General features: G+C 35.5%; 1 non-coding gene across 1 annotated transcript; it reads left to right on the top strand.

Moving 5' to 3' along the window:
• Nucleotides 1–18379: 18379 nt before the first annotated feature.
• LOC114083787 (U6 spliceosomal RNA) lies at nt 18380–18486 on the top strand. Its single transcript, XR_003581205.2, has one exon. It is a non-coding gene; the product is annotated as a U6 spliceosomal RNA (small nuclear RNA).
• The last annotated feature ends 1560 nt before the right edge of the window (nt 18487–20046 follow it).

The following is a 20046-nucleotide window of genomic DNA, read 5'->3' on the forward strand; positions in this document are numbered from 1 at the left end:
TTCCAGTTATTAACTTTTGTGCTATGGGTGTCCTATTGAGGAATTTGGAGCCCGACCCCACCGACTGTAGATCATAGCCAACTTTTTCTTCTATCAGACGGTGTGTCTCTGATTTGATATCAAGCTCCTTGATCCATTTTGAATTAACTTTTGTGCATGGCGAGAGAAAGGGATTCAGTTTCATTTTGTTGCATATGGATTTCCAGTTTTCCCAGCACCATTTGTTGAAGGTGCTATCCTTACTCCATTGCATGTTTTTAGCTCCTTTATCAAATATAAGAAAGTTGTAGTTTTGTGGATTGGTTTCTGTGTCCTCTATTCTGTACCATTGGTCCACCCGTCTGTTTTGGTACCAGTACCATGCTGTTTTTGTTACTATTGCTCTGTAGTATAGTTGGAAGTCTGGTATCGTAATACCGCCTGATTCACACTTCCTGCTTAGCATTGTTTTTGCTATTCTGGGTCTTTTATTTTTCCATATGAATTTCATGATTGCTTTCTCTATTTCTACAAGAAATGCCGTTGGGATTTTGATTGGCATTGCATTAAACCTATAGAGAACTTTTGGTAATATCGCCATTTTGATGATGTTAGTTCTGCCTATCCATGAACAGGGTATATTTTTCCATCTTCTAAGATCTTCTTCTATTTCTCTCTTTAGGGTTCTGTAGTTTTCATTGTATAAGTCTTTCACCTCTTTTGTTAGGTTGATTCCCAAGTATTTTATTTTTTTGAAGATATTTTGAATGGAGTGGTTGTCCTCATTTCCATTTCAGAGGATTTGTCGCTGATATACAGGAATGCCTTTGATTTATGCGTGTTGATTTTATATCCTGCGACTTTGCTGAATTCATTTATTAGCTCTAATAGTTTCTTTGTAGAGCCTTTTGGGTATGCTAGGTATAGAATCATATCATCTGCAAATAGTGATAATTTAAGTTCTTCTTTTCCTATTTTTTGCCTTTAATTTCTTTCGTCTGTCTAATTGCTCTGGCCAATGTTTCGAGAACTATGTTGAACAGAAGTGGAGAGAGAGGGCATCCCTGTCTTGTTCCAGATTTTAGAGGGAATGCCTTCAGTTTTTCTCCATTCAGAATGATGCTAGCCTGAGGCTTAGCATAGATTGCTTTTACAATATTGAGGTATGTTCCTGTTATCCCTAGTTTTTCTAGAGCTTTGAACATAAAGGGATGCTGTACTTTGTCGAATGCTTTTTCCGCATCTATCGAGATGATCATATGGTTCTTATTTTTAAGTCTATTGATGTGGTGAATAACATTTATTGATTTCCGTATACTGAACCAGCCTTGCATCCCAGGGATGAATCCTACTTGATCATGGTGCACAATTTTTTTGATATATTTTTTGTATCCGATTCGCCAGAATTTTATTGAGGATTCTTGCATCTAGGTTCATTAGAGATATTGGTCTGTAGTTTTCTTTCTTTGAAGTGTCTTTGTCTGGTTTAGGTATCAGGGTGATGTTGGCCTCATAGAATGAATTTGGAAGTTCTCCCTCCTTTTCTATTTCCTGAAGTAGCTTGAAAAGTATTGGTATTAGTTCTTCTTTAAAGGTTTTGTAAAATTCTGCTGTATACCCATCCGGACCTGGGCTTTTCTTAGTTGGTAGTCTTTTTATGGTTTCTTCTATTTCCTCAATTGATATTGGTCTGTTTAGGTTTTCTATATCCTCCTGACTCAATCTGGGCAGATCATATGACTTAAGAAATTTATCTATGCCTTCACTATCTTCTAATTTATTGGAGTATAAGGATTCAAAATAGTTTTTGATTATCTTCTGTATTTCTGACGTGTCTGTTGTGATATTGCCTTTTTCATCCCGTATGCTAGTAATTTGAGTTCTCTCTCTTCTTCTCTTCGCTAGCATGGCTAAGGGTCTGTCGATTTTGTTTATTTTTTCAAAGAACCAACTTTTAGTTTTGTCAATTTTTTCAATTGTTTCTTTTGTTTCAATTTCATTAATTTCAGCTCTGATTTTAATTATTTCTTGCCTTCTACTTCTTTTGCTGTTGTTTTGCTCTTCTTTTTCAAGGATTTTGAGATGAAGTATGAGATCATTTATTTGTTGGTTTTTTCTTTTTTTAAGGAATGAACTCCAAGCAATGAATTTTCCTCTTAGAACTGCTTTCAATGTGTCCCATAGATTCCGATATGTTGTGTCTGTGTTTTCATTAATCTCTAAGAATTTTTTAATTTCCTCCTTGATGTCTTCTATAACCCATTGATCATTCAGTAACCTATTGTTCATTCTCCAAGTGATGTATGCTTTTTCCTTCCTTCTTTTATCGTTGATTTTCAGTTTCATTCCATTATGATCAGATAAGATGCATGGTATTATCTCTACTCCTTTATATTGTCTAAGAGTTGCCCTGTGACATAATATATGATCTGTTTTTGAGAAGGATCCATGTGCTGCTGAGAAAAAAGTGTAACTGCTTGATGTTGGGTGGTATATTCTATATATGTCAATTAGGTCTAGGTTATTAATAGTGTTATTGAGTTCTATAGTTTCCTTATTCAACTTTTGTTTGGAAGATCTGTCCAGTGGCGAGAGAGGTGTGTTTAAGTCTCCCATGATTATGGTATGGTGGTCTATTAGACTCTTGAACTTGAGAAGAGTTTGTTTGACGAACATAGCTGCACCATTGTTTGGGGCATAAATATTTATGATTGTTATGTCTTGTTGTTGTATGTTTCCCTTAAGCAGTATGTAGTGTCCCTCTTTATCTCTTTTGATTAACTTTGGCTTGAAATCTATTTTATTTGATATGAGTATGGACACTCCTGCTTGTTTCCGAAGTCCATATGAGTGATATGATTTTTCCCAACCTTTCACCTTCAGCCTATGTATGTCTTTTCCTATCAAATGCGTCTCCTGTAGGCAGCATATTGTTGGGTCTTGTTTTGTGATCCATTCTACTAGCCTGTGTCTCTTAATTGGTGAGTTTAAGCCATTAACATTTAGGGTTATTATTGAGATATGGGTTGTTCTTCCAGCCATATTTGTTTATTCCTGTTACTAAACATGGTTTGTTTTCCTCTTTGATTATTCCCCCCCCCCCTTTACTGTCCTACCTCCCACTGTTGGTTTTCATTGTTATTTTCCATTTCCTCTTCCTGTAATGCTTTGGCGAGGATGTTTTGAAGAGATGGTTTTCTAGCTGCGAATTCTTTAAACTTTTGTTTATCGTGGAAGGTTTTAATTTCATCCTCCATCCTGAAGCTTAATTTGGCTGGATACACAATTCTTGGTTGGAACCCATTTTCTTTCAGTGTTTGAAATATGTTATTCCAGGATCTTCTAGCTTTCAGAGTCTGTGTTGAAAGATCAGCTGTTATCCTGATTGGCTTACCCCTAAATGTAATATGCTTCCTTTCTCTTGTAGCTTTTAAAATTCTCTCCTTAATCTGTATGTTGGGCATCTTCATTATAATGTGTCTAGGTGTGGATCTCTTATGATTTTGCACATTCGGCGTCCCGTAGGCTTCTAGGATTTGGGATTCTGTCTCATTCTTCAAGTCTGGGAAGTTTTCTTGTATTATTTCATTGAATAGACTTCTCATTCCTTTGGTTTGGAGCTCTGTACCTTTCTGTATCCCAATGACTCTTAAGTTTGGTCTCTTAATGTTATCCCATATTTCTTGGATGTTCTGCTCATGGTTCCTTAACAGTCTTGCTGAGCTGTCTATGTTCTTTTCCAGTTGAAATACTTTGTCTTCATTGTCTGATGTTCTATCTTCTAAGTGTTCTACTCTGCTGGTAGTATTCTCCATTGAGTTTTTAAGTTGGTTTATTGCTTCCTGCATTTCTAGGATTTCTGTTTGTTTGTTTTTTATAACCTCTATCTCCCTGTATAGTTGATCCTTTGCTTCCTGGATTTGTTTGCGTAATTCGTTGTCGAAGTGATCTTTCATTGTCTGATTTTGCTGTTTAATGTCTTCCTTGATACTCCAGATCATTTGAAGCATGTATATCCTGAATTCTTTATCTGACATTCCATCTGCTGCAGCTGTTACCTCTTCTAAAGTTGCGTTGACCTGCATTGCTTGTGGTCCTTTCTTTCCTTGTCTTTTCATACTGCTTGCGTATCTTTCCTGCAGGTGCGGGCGGCGGCTCTGCTCTCTCCTTATTCCAATTGGGGTTTCGTGGCTACCACGCTGGCAGGTCACTGGGCCTGTTCTGGGAGCTGGCGGCGGCTCTGTTCTGCCCCTGCTCCGATTGGGGTGACAAGTGTACCACGCCGGCAGGCCACCGGGCCTGATCCGCTGGTCGGTTGCAGGTTTGCCTACCCTGCAGGCGCGGGAGGCCGCTCTACTCTGCCCCTACTCCAAATGGGGTGACGTGTCTGTCGTATCGGCAGGCCACTGGGCCTGTCCCGCTGGTCGGTCGCAGATCTGCCCACCTTTCGGGCACGGGTGGAGGCTCTGCTCTGCCCCTACTCCAATTGGGGTGTCGTGACTACCCCGCCTGCAGGACGCTGGGCCTGTTCCTGGCACGGGCGGCGACTCTGCTCTGCCACTACTCCAATTAGGGTGGTGTTTGTACCACGACGGCAGGCTCCTGGGCCTGATCCACAGGTCTGCTGTAGGTCTGCCTACCTTGGAGGCGCGGGTGGCGGATCTGCCCTGCCCCTCCTACCACGCCTGCGGACCCCTGGGCCTGATCTGCAGGTTGATCACTGGTCTGCTCACCCTGCGGGCATGGGTGGCGGTTCCGCTCCGCCCCCACTCCAATTGGGGTCACGTGACCACCACACCGGCAGGGCCTGATCCGGGCGTGGCAGAAGGATCTGCTCTGCCCCTACTCCAGTTGGGGTGATGTGTGTACCACACTGGCAGGTCACTGGGCCTGACCCGCCAGGCTGTCACAGGTCTGTTTACCTTGCCAGCGCGAACGGTGGCTCTGCCCTGCCCCTCCTACCACACCCATGTACCACTGGGTCGGGGGTCTGCCCAACTTGTGGGTGCGGGTGGCGGCTCCGCTCCGCCCCCTCTCCAATTGGGGTCACGCGGTCACCACGCTGGCGAGCCGCTGGGCCTGCTCTGGGCGCTGGCGGTGGCCCGGCTCCTCCCCTCTGGCTCGATGACAAATTGAGGAGACTCGGGTGACTGTGCCTCACCCCCCCTACCAGGAGACAAACTGCTTATGTCACCGCTGGTATTGATGAAGTTCTCTCCTCCGCCGCTTTCTGCTGACATCAGATCTCTGCCATGTTGGTATCCTATGCGAATGGCAGCATTTCGTTCCCCTTGCCAGGCAACCAAAGCAACGGGTGAGTCCTGACCGGCCCTCAGCAGGACCCGGACCGAGAAGCAGTTTCCGCGGGCTCCTAGCCCCGGGCCAGGGAAGTTCCGGGAGCCGGAACTTGGCCGCTCCGTGCTCTGTGTAAGCTCCTATAAGTGTAAGCTCCAAGAAGCAGTCCCCGCGGGCTCAGTTCCGGGAGCCGGAATTCGGCTGCATAGTGCTTGGTGTATGCTCTGATAGGCGCAGGGTCCAAGAAGCAGCCTCCGCAGGCTCCGCAGCCCTGGGCCAGGGCGGTTCCGGGACGGTTCGGGGAGCCGGAACTCGGCCTCTCCGTGCTCAGAAATTTACATTTTTAATGTTGAAATTGATAATTATATTACCATTAGCAGCTTTAAGAAAAACAATTCTTTTTAAAAAATTTAAATTTTCTTTATTTTAATTAGTTATATATGACAGCAGAATGCAATTCAATTCATATTTTACAAATAGAGTACAATTTTTCATGTCTCTGGTTGAACACAAAGTAGAGTCACACCATTCACGTTTTCATACATGTACTTAGAGTAATGATGTCCATCTAATTCCACTGTCCTCCCTTCTCCCATGTGCCCTCCCTTCCTTTCCCTCCCCTTTGCCCTATCTAAAGTACCTCCATTTCTCCCATGATCCCTTGCCCCTAACCCCATTATGAATCAACATCCTTATATCAGAGAAAACATTCGGCATTTGGTTTTTGGGGATTGGATTACTTCACTTAACATTATATTCTCCAACTCCATCCATTTACCTGCCAATGCCATGATTTTATTCTCTTTTAATGCTGAGTAATATTCCATTGTGTATATATACCACATTTTCTTTTTCCATTCATCTACTGAAGGGTATATAGGTTGGATCCACAATTTAACTGTTGTGAATTGTGCTGTTATAAACATTGATGTGGCTGTGTCCCTGCAGTATGCTGTTTTTAAGTCCTTTGGGTATAAACTGAAGAGTGGGAAGAAAAATAATTCCTTATGGTCTTTTGCAACAACAACTAAAAGCCTTATTTTCCACTTCTTGGCTATAAGTGGTATATTAATTTAATTTTGTCTGTAGATATTAAGCACACACATTATATACAATTTTTTGTATGCAACAGGAAACACACAAACATAAAAGTCTTAATTGTAGCAACAGTTTATTGTAGAAAAATATTAGAAGCTATCTACATTTACAAAAATAAAAATTAGGTTGGCAATTTTCAGCATAACTATACAAATTCTCAGAAAAGTCACATATTTCTGGAGGAACTTATAGGGCTAGAGATGGAGCTTAATGGTAGGGTGCTTGTCTAGCACACAGAAGGGTCCTGGGTTTGATCTCCAGCAACACACATACACAAACACACACACATACACACACACACACACACACACACACACACACACGGAATCTATATTTCACTGAAGAAAATATGCTCAGATACATCAGTAAAAATCAGAGTAAAAATAATACAATTCAGTATTTTTTGTAAATAATAATGTGTGTGTGTACATAGCATAGATACAGAGGAATAACTTTTTCCCCTAATTATCATGCATTACCTTCATTTAAAAGTTAAAGGAAAAATTAAAAGATAAATTTGGAATTTCAGCTAAGACTTCCTCTTTGAAAGCCAGATCAATTTACATCTGTTTTGTGATATCTTCATTGTATATCCCATGGGCATCTCAAAGTTAACATGACCTATGCTGCATCTGATAAATCTACCCTGCTGCAGTGCCTCCACCTCAGCTCCTTCTAAATGAGTCAACTCAGGGTCTGTGTCCACCCTTCCCACTCACCTCTCATCTCATCCTCATCCCATTTGTGACCAAGTTCTGTCTCCAATACAGGTTCCTAAACAGATTGTGAATACATCTGTATCCCTCCATATGGAAGGTACCATCTCAGTCCTTTTCTCCCTGCTACCACTTGCCTGGCCTGCTACAACACCTCCATGACCTCACGATGAATCTTTTCTCCTTTAATGGTTAGAGACAACTTTTGGACACATCAGTGACTTTCCATGGTTTCTAGGACAAGCTCAGTGTCATGATTTACAGATTCCTGATTTATAGAGGGCTTTCTTTGGCTCCTGCTCTCCCCCAGCTTCCCCTTAACACTCTTCTTTTGCTCACAATTCTGTCTCCAGCCTATCTCTTCTTGGAGCACTTATCAGCAGTTTCTTACCAGAGGGATTTTTTTAATAGTCTTTGCTCTGTTCTTGGACTGTCTTCTCTGCCTTTCATGTTTAGGTTTGACATCTTTAGATGTTAGATTAAACTCTTCTTTTTCTTTCCACATTGTATTACTACTTGAACTGTTTATTGTCCCACTAGAATTGTGGCTCCCTCGGTCAGGGATTGAATTGTCTTGCTCACCACTCAATTCCCAGTCCCTAACACAACTCCTGGCACCTAGTAGAAGCTCAATCCTAAATATCTGTTAGAAAGTTCCTCATGAATGTGTAATTGTGTCATTTCAACATTGGAACAGTAGTTATAAATTAGCTGTTCTTAGGCTACTGACTTTTTCTAGATTTCTTTCCCCAATTTTTGGCTAGATAAGTAGTTGGAAAAACAATAGTATTTTCTTCATTTTTATTCTGAAGAAAAGTGATAAAGTAATCTTATATTCAGATTGACACCAAAAAATTAATAGGAATTTTAATAAAAGTACAATGTTAACAGCCCACAACCTTTGAAACATGAAGCATGCTGGGCTACATGGTCTTTCATTGTGATTCATAGGAATTTAAAGGTATTAAACTAGCTGCAGGCATATTTCCTATTATTCTCTGAATGTAATAGGAACATATTGAGAATTACAAGTTAAAATTGAATGTAAGTGCCATAGAACTCAAACAAAACCTATTCTCCATTTCAGGAAAATTGGAATTAAATTTGATCATGGTATATACTTCAAATGTGAGTGAAATAATATTAGTTATTTTTTTAGAGAAATGGGGTTATATATTATAGAATAAATAACATTTGAATTATATAAATGAATGTTAATGTTGTAATGATCTGTTTGATAGCCATGGAGAATGCTAACAACTTTACATAGAAATTCAGCTGCCAAAGAATTTAAAGCTCATTCTTTTAAATTTGCCATTTCTACTGACATAGAATTTAGGTCTTTATTTCACCACATATCACAACACCCAGTTTTAACACTCCCTCTGCTTCTTTTAGTAGACTAGAATATCTGTGGATGTTGTAGTGAGGGTTATAAAATTGACAGATCAGGTCTATCAGTGTTAAGCAAGTTATGGTATAAGGCAACATCTATTAAAATTCAGTTGATTTTATTGGGATGCTATTATCACACTGAAGTATTACAACATTTGGATTTAAAAAAGAAATCTGTGCTTGAGGTCCTGGGGTCAACCCTCAGTAACACTTCCCCACTCAAAAGTAGCAATTATTTAAATTATAAAAAGCATAAGCATTTTTCCATAGATAATAAATATAATAAGTGAGGTGATAAATGCTAGTATAAGTGAGTGGCATATTAACTAAATGCAAATATATTAGTTCAAACTATGTATTTGTGTATATATGTGATCATTCTTACCTTATTTAATACCTTGAAATAGGATGACATATATGTTTCCTTTTTAAAAACTTAGGATGTTATCGTCACAACTTTGTCTCGTATCATTATTTTATAATATCAAAGCCATTTTCCCCATGTAATTAAATTTTCATCTTATATTGTTTCATTATTTATATCTATACTTCCCTTTATAGGACATTGACAATGAGATCCATCTTTGTTAGTATAAAGATTCTTGGATGAATATACTTGAAGTTTTCTGATCAGTTACCTAAAGCATTTTTTACAATTTTGATATCCATTAGAGTCAACTGGTGGGCTTAGTCACATGCAAATTATCATCACCAAAGTTTCTGATTGAGTAAGTTTAAGGTGAGCTGTACTAATGTTGCTGGTCAGGGACCACACTTTGAGAACCACTGCTATATAGTACATTTTTAGAAGTAAAGCCATAGGGTTAATAAGTATACATATTTTTTTCAGATTCCTAGTACATATTGCTAAATTATTTTCCAGAAACAGAGTTTCACATTGCAATCCTACTACCAAGTCTCTTGGCATGAAATATTTTAATCTTAAATCTCTTGACATTTTGAGACATGAAAAATGTTATCTCCATTGCAGCTTTTTGTATAAAATAAAACCTTATGACATTAATTACATTTAATAAAACATTAGAAACATTTTCATAAAGAAAAATGATTAAGTAAACCTGGGTATAGCTGTACAGGGAAACTTAATTTAGCAATTAATGAACTATATGAATAAACATGGAAAAATCACAAAGTATAAAGTGAATGACAAAAGTTTTAAAGCACGAAAACAATGCATGCAAATGGTAAGGTAAGAGGAACATGCATTTGAGTAGTAAGGGCATTTAGAACATGTGGTGGAATGGTAATATATCAAACTCAAGTTAGTTGTTACTTCTGTGAAAGAGGAAGACAATGAAATCAGTGATGTGGCATTCAAGAGGTTTCCATTACATCTATGGTATGAAGATTCAAAGTTAATATGACAACATGTTAAGATTTGCTAACGCTGAATGGATGTTTATTGCCTTATTCAATATTAAAAAGAAAAATTGTACCTTACTGATTTTTTTTTGGTATATCCTCAATTGGTAGTAAGGGTGAATAATTTCTAAAACTGCTATTTTTTCTTTCATATGAATTTTAATAGGAAAATTGATCTGGAATCCTTAGTAGTAGGATTCACTTGTATTTAGCTACTTCATTTGTTTTAGTTTCTTTTCTTTCTTTTTTTAATTTTAATTTTTTAAATTTTGAAAAATTTCTTACATACATGACAATAGTGGAATACATTACAATCATAATTATCCATTCACAGCACAATTTTTCATAACTCTGTATACAAAGTATGTTCACACCAAATTATGCCATTATACATGAGCTCTCTTATTATTATTATTTTTTTGCATTGCAATTCTTAATACACCTTTATACCACAATTTATCATATCTCTGTTTGTATATAAGGTATGTTGACACCAAATTCACATCTTCATACATGTATTTTGTATAACGATGACCCTCATCATTTGTTTTAATTTCTAAACATCATTGCTTTTGTCCCTTTTTAAAAATCAAAGTATGAGTTACTAGGCTGGTTCCATAACTTGGTTACTGTAAATTGCACTGGTATAAACATTGGTATGCATGGGTCACTATAGTATGCTGATTTTAGTTCTTTTAGATTATTACCAAGGTGTTATTTAGCTCTTTTGGATAAATACCATGATAAAAGATGCAAAAGAATAAAAACTCTACTAAACTATGCTGATAATTAAAAACACTCATGGAGCTATTTTTTGAGTGTTAAACTAAGTAGAAATTGAGAACCAAAACCATATCACACTTAAAGACTTTTATAGTAAGTTGTATTTTCAAACCCAGAAAATTTTCTCTTCTAATATTCTAAACATTTTTAGTCATTTTTTAAGAATAATGAATGTATCATTAAAGGATTCTTTTTTCAGTCAAACAATATTTTTGGTCAAAACAAAATTTAGTTACAAAAATGAGCAAATCTATTTCAACTGCTCTCTTAAATTTTATCAAGACAAAATCTTTTACAATTTCAAAGTGAACTGTATGAAAACTGTCAATGGGCTCAATGTAAAAATGCTTTTAATATAAAGAAAGTGATTTTTTCATGTTACTTCCAAATGATTTTTAAATTTTTATAATTTTTCCTGAAAGAATTTAGTCTTTTTATTTAAAATTTTATTGATGTATTACAATTACATGAATAGTGGGATTCATTATGCAATTTTCAAGCATGCACATAACATAATTTATCAATCTCGTTCCCCAAATAATTTCCCTTTCTCTCTCCTCCTTCTTCCTCCTTTCCCCTTATCCATTTGTTCTACTTTACTGATCTACTTCTATTATAACTGCTATTTTAATTAGTGCATTATAATTATGTATGTAATTGGGATTCACTGTTGTATTTTCATACATGGACATAACATTTAGCAGATTTTGTTCCCCTGTACTTTCCCACCACCTTTCTTCCCTCTTTCTAGATCACCTTTCCCTACTCTATTGGTCTCCCTTCTGTTTTCTTTGAGATTGCTTTTTGCATTCCTTTTCTCTTTTTTTCTCCAGGTTCCACATATGAAAAAAACCCTCTGACCTTTGACTTTCTAGATTGGGCTTATTTCACTTAGAACGATGTTCTCTAGTTCCATCCATTTACCAGCAAATGGCACAATTTTATTCTTTTCTGGCTGCATAAAAGCCCATTGTGCATGTATGCCACATTTTCTTTATTCTTTCATCTGTTGATAGGCACCTAGGCTGGTTTCATAACTTGGCTATTGTGAATTGCAGTGGTTTAAACATTGATGCACAAGTAACACTGTAGTATGCTGATTCTAGGTTTTTTATGGATTGATAACAAGGAATTCTTTAGCTCTTTTCAATTAAATATTATGCTGTTTTTGTTACTGCAGCTCTATAGTATAATTTGTGATGAGGTATTGTGATACCTTCAGTACTGCTCTTATTATTCAGGATTGCTTCAACTACTCTGGGTTTTTTATTCTTCCATATAAATTTTAAAACTGCTTTTTCTAGTTCTGTGAGAAATATCATTGATATTTTGATGGAGATTGCATTAAATTTGTAGAATGCTTAGGTAATATGGCCATTTTGATAATATTAAGTTTACCTATCCAAGAAAACGGGAGACCTTTTCATCTTCTTCTAAGGTCTTTCTTTGTGTTTTATGGTTTTCATTGTAATGTCTTCCATATCCTATATTAGATTCATTCCCAGGTATTTTACTTTTTTTGAGTCTATTGTGAGTAGAATTGCTTCCTGATTTCTTTCCCAGAAGATTCATTATTGGAGTATAGAAAAATGATAAGATTTTTTAAATGTTGGTCTTTTCTTCTGCTATTTTGCTGAATCTTTTTGTCAATTCCGAAAGTTTCCTAATGGGATGTTTTGAGTATTATATGTATAGAATCACTTTGTCTGCAAATAGAAATAACTTGACTTCTTCCATTTTAAATTGTATCCCTTTAACTTCCTTTCCTTGCCCAATTGCTCTGGCTAGAATTTCAAGAACTGTACTTGATAGGAGTGGTGAGAGTAGACATCCATGTCTTTTTCCTGATGTTAGAAGAAATGATTTCATTTTTTATCCATTCAGTACAATCCTGGCTTTGGTTTTGTCATATATAGCCTTTATGATGTTGAACTAAGTTCCTTTTGTTCCTGGTTTCTTGTGTTTTTAATAGGAATGGGTGCTGGATTTTACTGAAGTTGTTTTTTGCATCTATTGAGAAGATCATGTGAGTTTTGTCCTTGATTCTATTCATGTGACAAAATTATGTTCATTGATTTGCATATATGTTGACCCAACCTTGCATCCCTGGGATAAAACCAATTTGATCATGGTATACGTGGTCTTCTTAGTATGTTTTTGAATGCAGATTGCTAATCTGAAGCAATTTAATCTTACTTAAAATATTATTGTGGCCAAGGTTATAGAATACACTGAAAAAAAAAATAAAGAGGTTTAAAACAGAGTTTATACCAAGTGCAGTGGCTGAGGCCAATAATCCCAGCAACTCAGGAGGCTGTCAGGAGAATGGCAAATTCAAAACCAACCTCAGCAATTTAGTGAGTCCCTAAGCAATTTAGTGAGAACCTGTATTGAAATAAAAAAGACTGGGGATATGGTTCAGTGCTTAAGTACCCCTGGGTTCAATCCCTGGTACCAAAAAGAAAAAAAAAAATCCAAAATACATGCAGTTTACTTTTTCAATTATTAATGACAAATGATATGTTAGCTGACCTTGAAAATGTTGGGGTTTTGTTCAATAATATTTGAGAGGATCTAGACTTTGTCTTTGATTTTGAATGCATTTTTTAGACCCAGTTGATTTGTTTCATTTACAAACTTTCAAAGAAAACTTTTTAGTTTGAAATAATTTTATATTCACAAGATACAAAGAGATTATAAATGGTATTAAATTTTTAATTTTTGGTTTCATTGGTTTATTGAGAATGTATAGAAATGCACTTTGCATGCTAATTTTGTCTCCTGTGAGTTTTCTGAACTCAGTTATTATTTGTAGGAATTTTTTTTGTTTCATTCTTTAGATTCCTTGTGATTTTCTTTATAGACAATCATGACATTTGCAAATATAGTTTTCTTTCTTTTTTTTTTCTATTCTATACAAACAATGTTATTTTTGTTTCTTGTTGAATAAAAATGGTGAAAATGGGGCTGGGGTTGTGGCTCATCAGTAGAGTGCTTGTCTAGCCTGTGTGAGATGCTGGGTTTGATTCTCAGCACCACATAAAAATAAATAAAATAAAGGTATTGTGTCCAACTACATCGTGTGTGTGTGTGTGTGTGTGTGTGTGTGTGTGTGTGTAAATGAACATCTTTGCCTTGTTCCTGATATTATAGGGGCAGATTCAGTCTTCCACAATTAAGTATGACTTTAGCTGTAGGTTTTCTTGAAAATGGTTCTTACAAAGTTAAGGAAGATCTCTATTGATAGGATACTTACAGTTTTGATTCTGGGTGGGTAGTAGATTTTTCAAATATTTTATCTTCATCAATTGATTTGATCATATGACTTTTTCTTTAGCCTTTTAATATGGTATATTGAAATTATCATGAAATATTGAAATAGCTTAGTATGACTAGAATAAACTCCACTTAGTTATGGTGTATAATTTTTCTTATATATTGTTTGATTCATCTTGCTAATATTTTGTTAAGGATTTGTTTTTTTTTTCATTAAAATTTATAAGAGGTATTGGTCAATCTTTTTTGTTTATTTTATTATAGAATCAAGGTAATATTGGCTTAATAAATTGAGTATGATATCATTTCTTCCTGTTCTATTTTCTAGACGAGGTTGTATAAAATTGGTGATCATTCTTTGAATATCTGTGAAATTTCTCCAGTGAAGCCACCTGGGCCTGAAATATCTATTTTATGAGTTTTTTTTTAAATCACATACCTACTTATTTAATAATTACAGTATTTGTTTTTCTAGTTATCCATTTCATCTTGACTGAGATATGGTGGTTTGTGGTTCTTATAGGCATTGGCCTATAGTCTTCTAAATGGTTAAATTCATGAAAGTAAAATTGTTTACAACATTCTTTTTCATTATTTTAATTATTCTTTAGCAGCTGCAGGAACTGTTGTGGTGTGTCTTGGTCAGTTTGATAACTGATGATTTGTGTCTTCTTTCTTTTTATCTTAATCAGTCTTGCTAGAGAAAAAGTTTTTTGAAGAATCAGATTTTGTTTCAATAATTTTCTCTATTGTTTTCCTGTTTTCAGTTCTATTAATTTGTACTTTTGTATTTATTGTTAATTCTTTTCTCTTTTCTTTGGATTGTGTTGCTACTCTTTTTGTTTCTGCAGATAGAAATTTAAATGATTGATTTGAAACCTTTCCTTACTAATAATGTAAGCATTTAGTGCTAAAAATTTCCCTCTCGCTACTGCTTTTGCTGTATCCTAAAATTTGTATGTTCTATTTCACTTTAATTCAATTCCATTGTAAGTTTTGGGGAGGTTTTTTTTTCCTCCTACACCAGTGGATTATTTAAATGTATGTTTTTATTAGCAAGTGCTTGAAAATTTTTCAGTTACTAATGTCTAGTTTGAATCTATTATAGTCAGAGAACATACTGTGTATGACTTCAGATATTTTAAATTTGCTGACATTTTTGTATCATCTTTCATGGTGACTGTTCTATGGGCACTGGAAAATAATGAATATTCTGTTTTTGTTGTATGGAATGTTCTTAATATGTCAATTATGTCCTGTTGGTTTATGTTGTAGTTCAGTTCTTCTATATTTTAGCTGATTTTATTTCTAGTTGTCCTATAAATTTCTGGTTACCACATGGCATTCACTAACTTTTAAAGTAAGGTTATAATTCTGACTTTCCACAGACGTATAATTAATCATCAATGAAAATGGTTTAAAAATTCCTGCAAATAAAGAGTTCATATAAGACATTTATATTACACATTGAAATTTGTGTAAATCTTTAACTTTTGAGGGGAAAAATTCTACCATTTTTGTATATCTTTATGTCTCTGACAAGTTGAAGAAGTAAAGAGATATTGGAGATCTTTAATATTTTTAAATTTAAAGACATCAGTAAATCTGTTTAAATATATATAATAAAAATGGAAATAGAAAATATGAAAAGAAAGAAATGTTAATTTAGCTATGTTAATTATAGCACTATTTTATACCAAGGAAAACAGCTTCAAATACCTTACTCAGACTAATTAATGATCACCTTATTTCTTGAAATGGAATGAAGTAGGAAGTGTTCTCAGTTCCATTTTATGGACACAGTGACTTAGATCCAAAGGACAGTGTGGGCTGTCCTACACTTCAAGGGGAACGGCAATTCTCACAAAGTGCTGTGTCTTCTTTACTTTTAATTTTTACAAACCAACAGTAGCTTACAAACTCAAAACTGAACGCTGAATTATTCAATCCAGTATTTTAGCCACTCAATTCTGCTCCACTCTTATTAGTCCATTTTAATTCTTCTCAGTATTGTGTCTTAATGCAAAACTTTGATCTTTTCTTAAAACAAAGTGTCTCAGGAGTTTCTACATACACTGAAACCTAGGTTGTTGATTTCCCTGTACTGTATTTTTAAACAAAATATTTTTCCAACTTAAAAACAAAGCAAAAGAACAACAGCAGCTAAGAAAGGAAACCAAATAAAAAGGCAGTTACCATGGAGTCTTCAACATTAGGCCTGAAAAAGAAAAAGGGTTTTCAATTCTATGGAAAGAAAAGAATAAAGCAGGATAGATAAACCGTTGCTAACACATTACTTTATAAATCTGCCATTAGAATTGTAAACACAGGTTTAACAGTGGATTTTGTACTTTTACAGCTGCTCTTTGATAATATAAGAGAAAAATTAATCCTTTATAGCCCTTGATTATCTAGGTTATAGCTTATTAAAGATATCAATTCAAGCTATTTTAATGCATGTGTATTAAGTTGTCCTTGAAAAAGTACTTAATTTTTATTTAAAATAAGCATACTTAAAAATACCTTTATAAGATGAATAGTTGTACAGCTCATAATTAAACCAAACATTAGTCATTAGGAAATATAAACCACCAACTTTTCCAGGGACTTTGGTTCAATTTTTTTTTTTTGTAGATGAAGATGAAAATAAATTTATATTGCCAGTTTTATGAGCTCAGGAATCAAGGTGAAGATTTACAAGTGGGTAAATTCTTTACCCTGTCAACATTATTGGTTAACATTTCAACTGTAGATATGAGATTAGCTTTTAGATAATGTCTATTATAAGTTGATAACCAAAAGTACACTAATTAATAATGATTGAATGATTCTATAGTGAAGGAGTCTTACTCAATATTATTAGAAGTTATAGGTTTAGGTTTTGAAAATTAGCACAGTATAGCTACGAAATCTTGGGAGAAAGGTAAGAGAGGAAGAATGAGGAAGGTATGGAACCTTGTCTGCAGGGAGAATTAATGTAAGTTTACAGTTTTCAAGTCATACTCTTACAATAGAAAAGAGGATTCCATTTCTGAGAAATCATTGTCAGTATTAATAAGTAAATCATTCTCAAGATAACTTGAACTTACAGAATGGAAAGAAAGTCTTGTTTCTCAGATCATAATGAACTATTTGTCATTTTCTTTTTAGAGAGCAATTTGAGATGCTACTGGAAAATAAATCCACTGTATTCTATTTTATTCCTCAGTGACTGTGCAGTTTCTCTCTGCTGTCTTCTCTCCTCCTTTCTTCCTTTTCTCCCCACCCCTCTTATTCTTCCCAACAAAGCAAATGCTCATGGTGTCCCATAGGAGGGCAGAAGGAATAAAATTGATTAAATGTCTATTATGTGCTTGCTAATGTGAGATTTGATTGACTCCATCCAGCAAGCAGAGACATTCACTTTTTACAGATAGTGTGATGGAATGCTTGCCCTGTACTTTTGTTCTTAAGTTTTTTTTTCTTTAATTGGTTGTTCAAAACATTACAAAGCTCATGACATATCATCTTTCATACATTTGATTCAGTTAAGTTTTGAGTGTGACCATATCAAGGTAGATTTTTCTCAGTCTGAAGCAAGTTCTGTTAAGATTTGCCAGTAAATGAATGGCATTGGTCACTTCTGTATCTTCTCTTTATTTCGTGCTAAATGAAATAAGCCAGTTCCCCAAACCAAGGTCCAATGTTCTCTCTGATAAGTGGATGTTAACCCATAACAAGAGAGGATAGGGAGAGAAAGTATAGAAGTTCACTGGATTAGACAAAGAGAATAAAGGAAAGGGATGGGGTGATGGGAATAGGAAAGACAGTAGAATGAATTGGACATAACTTTCCTATACTCATGTAGGAATACACAACCAGTGTTACTCCATATCATGTTCAACCACAAGAATTGGATCAAAATTGTAATGGGTTGCACCCCATGTATGTATATATGTCAAAATATACCCTATTGTCATGTATATCTAAAAACAACAAATAAATAAAGTAAAAAGATGTTACTGAATTAATTTGAAGAAAAACTCTGGAGCCCCATTTTCTGTTTTTAAAAAATGATGTTTAAAATGAAATATTATGTTGTTTTCTGTAACGTAGATGCTGAAAGGTGTGAAGAGTTCTTGTTTTCCCTAAAGGATCATGAAGTCAAAATCTATATGATGTTGACTTTGCAGGTACTGCTGTGGTTTCCCTGAGCAACAGAACCTGCAAATGAAGTGTGATGACTCTGTGGGGCAGACTGAATGTCATGCTTCCACGTTTTCCCATTCATCCAAGGCCTTGGATTTATGAGCAAATTATGTCCTATGAGTTCTTTTGCAAATATGTTGCTTGATACTTTGAATTCATTTCTTCATTTAAACAATGTGAGAAGTGTTCGTTTAGCTACCTGTGTAAGTCAGCATCTTAAGTTTGTCAGAAACTAGCAGAACCACAGAACTGAAAGTGTTCTTTGAGTGCTCGCTTCGGCAGCACATATACTAAAATTGGAACGATACAGAGAAGATTAGCATGGCCCCTGCGCAAGGATGACACGCAAATTCGTGAAGCGTTCCATAAAAAAAAAAAAAAAAAGAAAGTGTTCTTTGAAAGATAAATGCTGATTTGAAAACAGTTTCTAAGAGGAGAGAATAGTCTGAGGACAAAGGGAAAATACTGTTTTCACAAGCCAGTCTTTACCTTAATTTCCAGGTTAATCCTTCCCCATCTTTTCTTCCCTCCTTCCTTATAGATCCCATACAACTTCCATTTAAGGTGGGGCATTGGATATGGCTACTTAATTTTACTTTAAGTAAAAACAAAAGCAAACAATAACAACAACAATAAAACTTCTTTATTTCTCTTTCACTGCCTCTCAGCATGCAGAGAGGATACTAAAGTGACCATTAGTACATATTAAAACTATTATTAATCTGTAGGGTTTTTATACATAGAATGGTAAATATAGTATTGCTTTAAAAATACTTAATTTGTATGAGTGCAGAACAATCTTTCACATCTCTCTCTGAATATTGCACTTGAAAGTGAGCTTGGTTGAAAACATAGGTCATGATGTTTAAATATTATTTTGATGAATGGCCTAAGGAAGTTGGACTCAATGTGGGTGGTGGTGTTTTTTGGCAATGTCTGGAGACAGTTTTGGTTGTCATGATGGGGGTTGGAATGCTACTGGCATCTACTGGATAGAAGCTAAGATGCTGCCAAACACATTTGATGCAAAGGTAAAAACCCTACAAGGCATTATCGTGTCTAAATGTCAATAGTGCCAGAGTTGATAAGCCTGGCCTATAAATAGTAATGTTTTAAAATTTTATTATAATAACTCAGACCAAATAAGTTCACTGATATAACTAATATAAATGACATGCAGTTTTACTGGAGTGGAAGAGTTGATTGTAAAAAAAAAAAAAAAAAAATGATGTCTCTCTAGACACTTTGTTGATAAATTCTAGCACAGTGGTGTCTTAAGTCAGCTCCCACCACAAAAACAGAGCATCAGAGACTCATTCCCCAGGGTCTGAGACTAGAATTCTGCCATCACAGTGCCAGCATATTCAAATTCTGGTAAGGATTCTCTTCCTGGCTTGCAGTGGGCCTCTTGCTGTCCTCAGATGGCAGAGAGTGGTGGGGGAGGAAGAAGGAGAAGGGGGATTTCTCTGATTATCTTCTTATAAAGAACTCCCATCATAAGGACTCCATACTCCCCACCTCATCTAAACATAATTATCTCCCAAAGGTCCATGTTTAAATGCTGCCACCTTGGAGGTTAGGGATTGAACAGCTGAATTTGGGGGAAACACATTTCAGTCCATAGCAAGAGATGATTCCCAAAAATTCGTATGTGAAAAAGATACTAGCTCTCAAGAACTGGAATGTGTTGTCAGATTGAAAAGAAATTTTAAATGTTTATAAAAACATTTTCTCTTCAGTAAATATTTGCAAAGTTCATTGCCCCTTGTAAGATACAGTATCTAGAGTTCCTAGAGATGAACTCCACAGCTCTGTATTTGTACACCTGCAGAAATTAAGCAGTAATGTTGTCAATACGACTTGTGTTTCCAAAATTTGCTACTTCTTTACTCAACTGAAAGGGGAAAAGTCTGTCTTGTTGATTGGTTAAGAG

This window comes from Marmota flaviventris, chromosome 11 (assembly GCF_047511675.1).
Source record: "Marmota flaviventris isolate mMarFla1 chromosome 11, mMarFla1.hap1, whole genome shotgun sequence".
Classification (NCBI taxonomy): domain Eukaryota; kingdom Metazoa; phylum Chordata; class Mammalia; order Rodentia; family Sciuridae; genus Marmota; species Marmota flaviventris.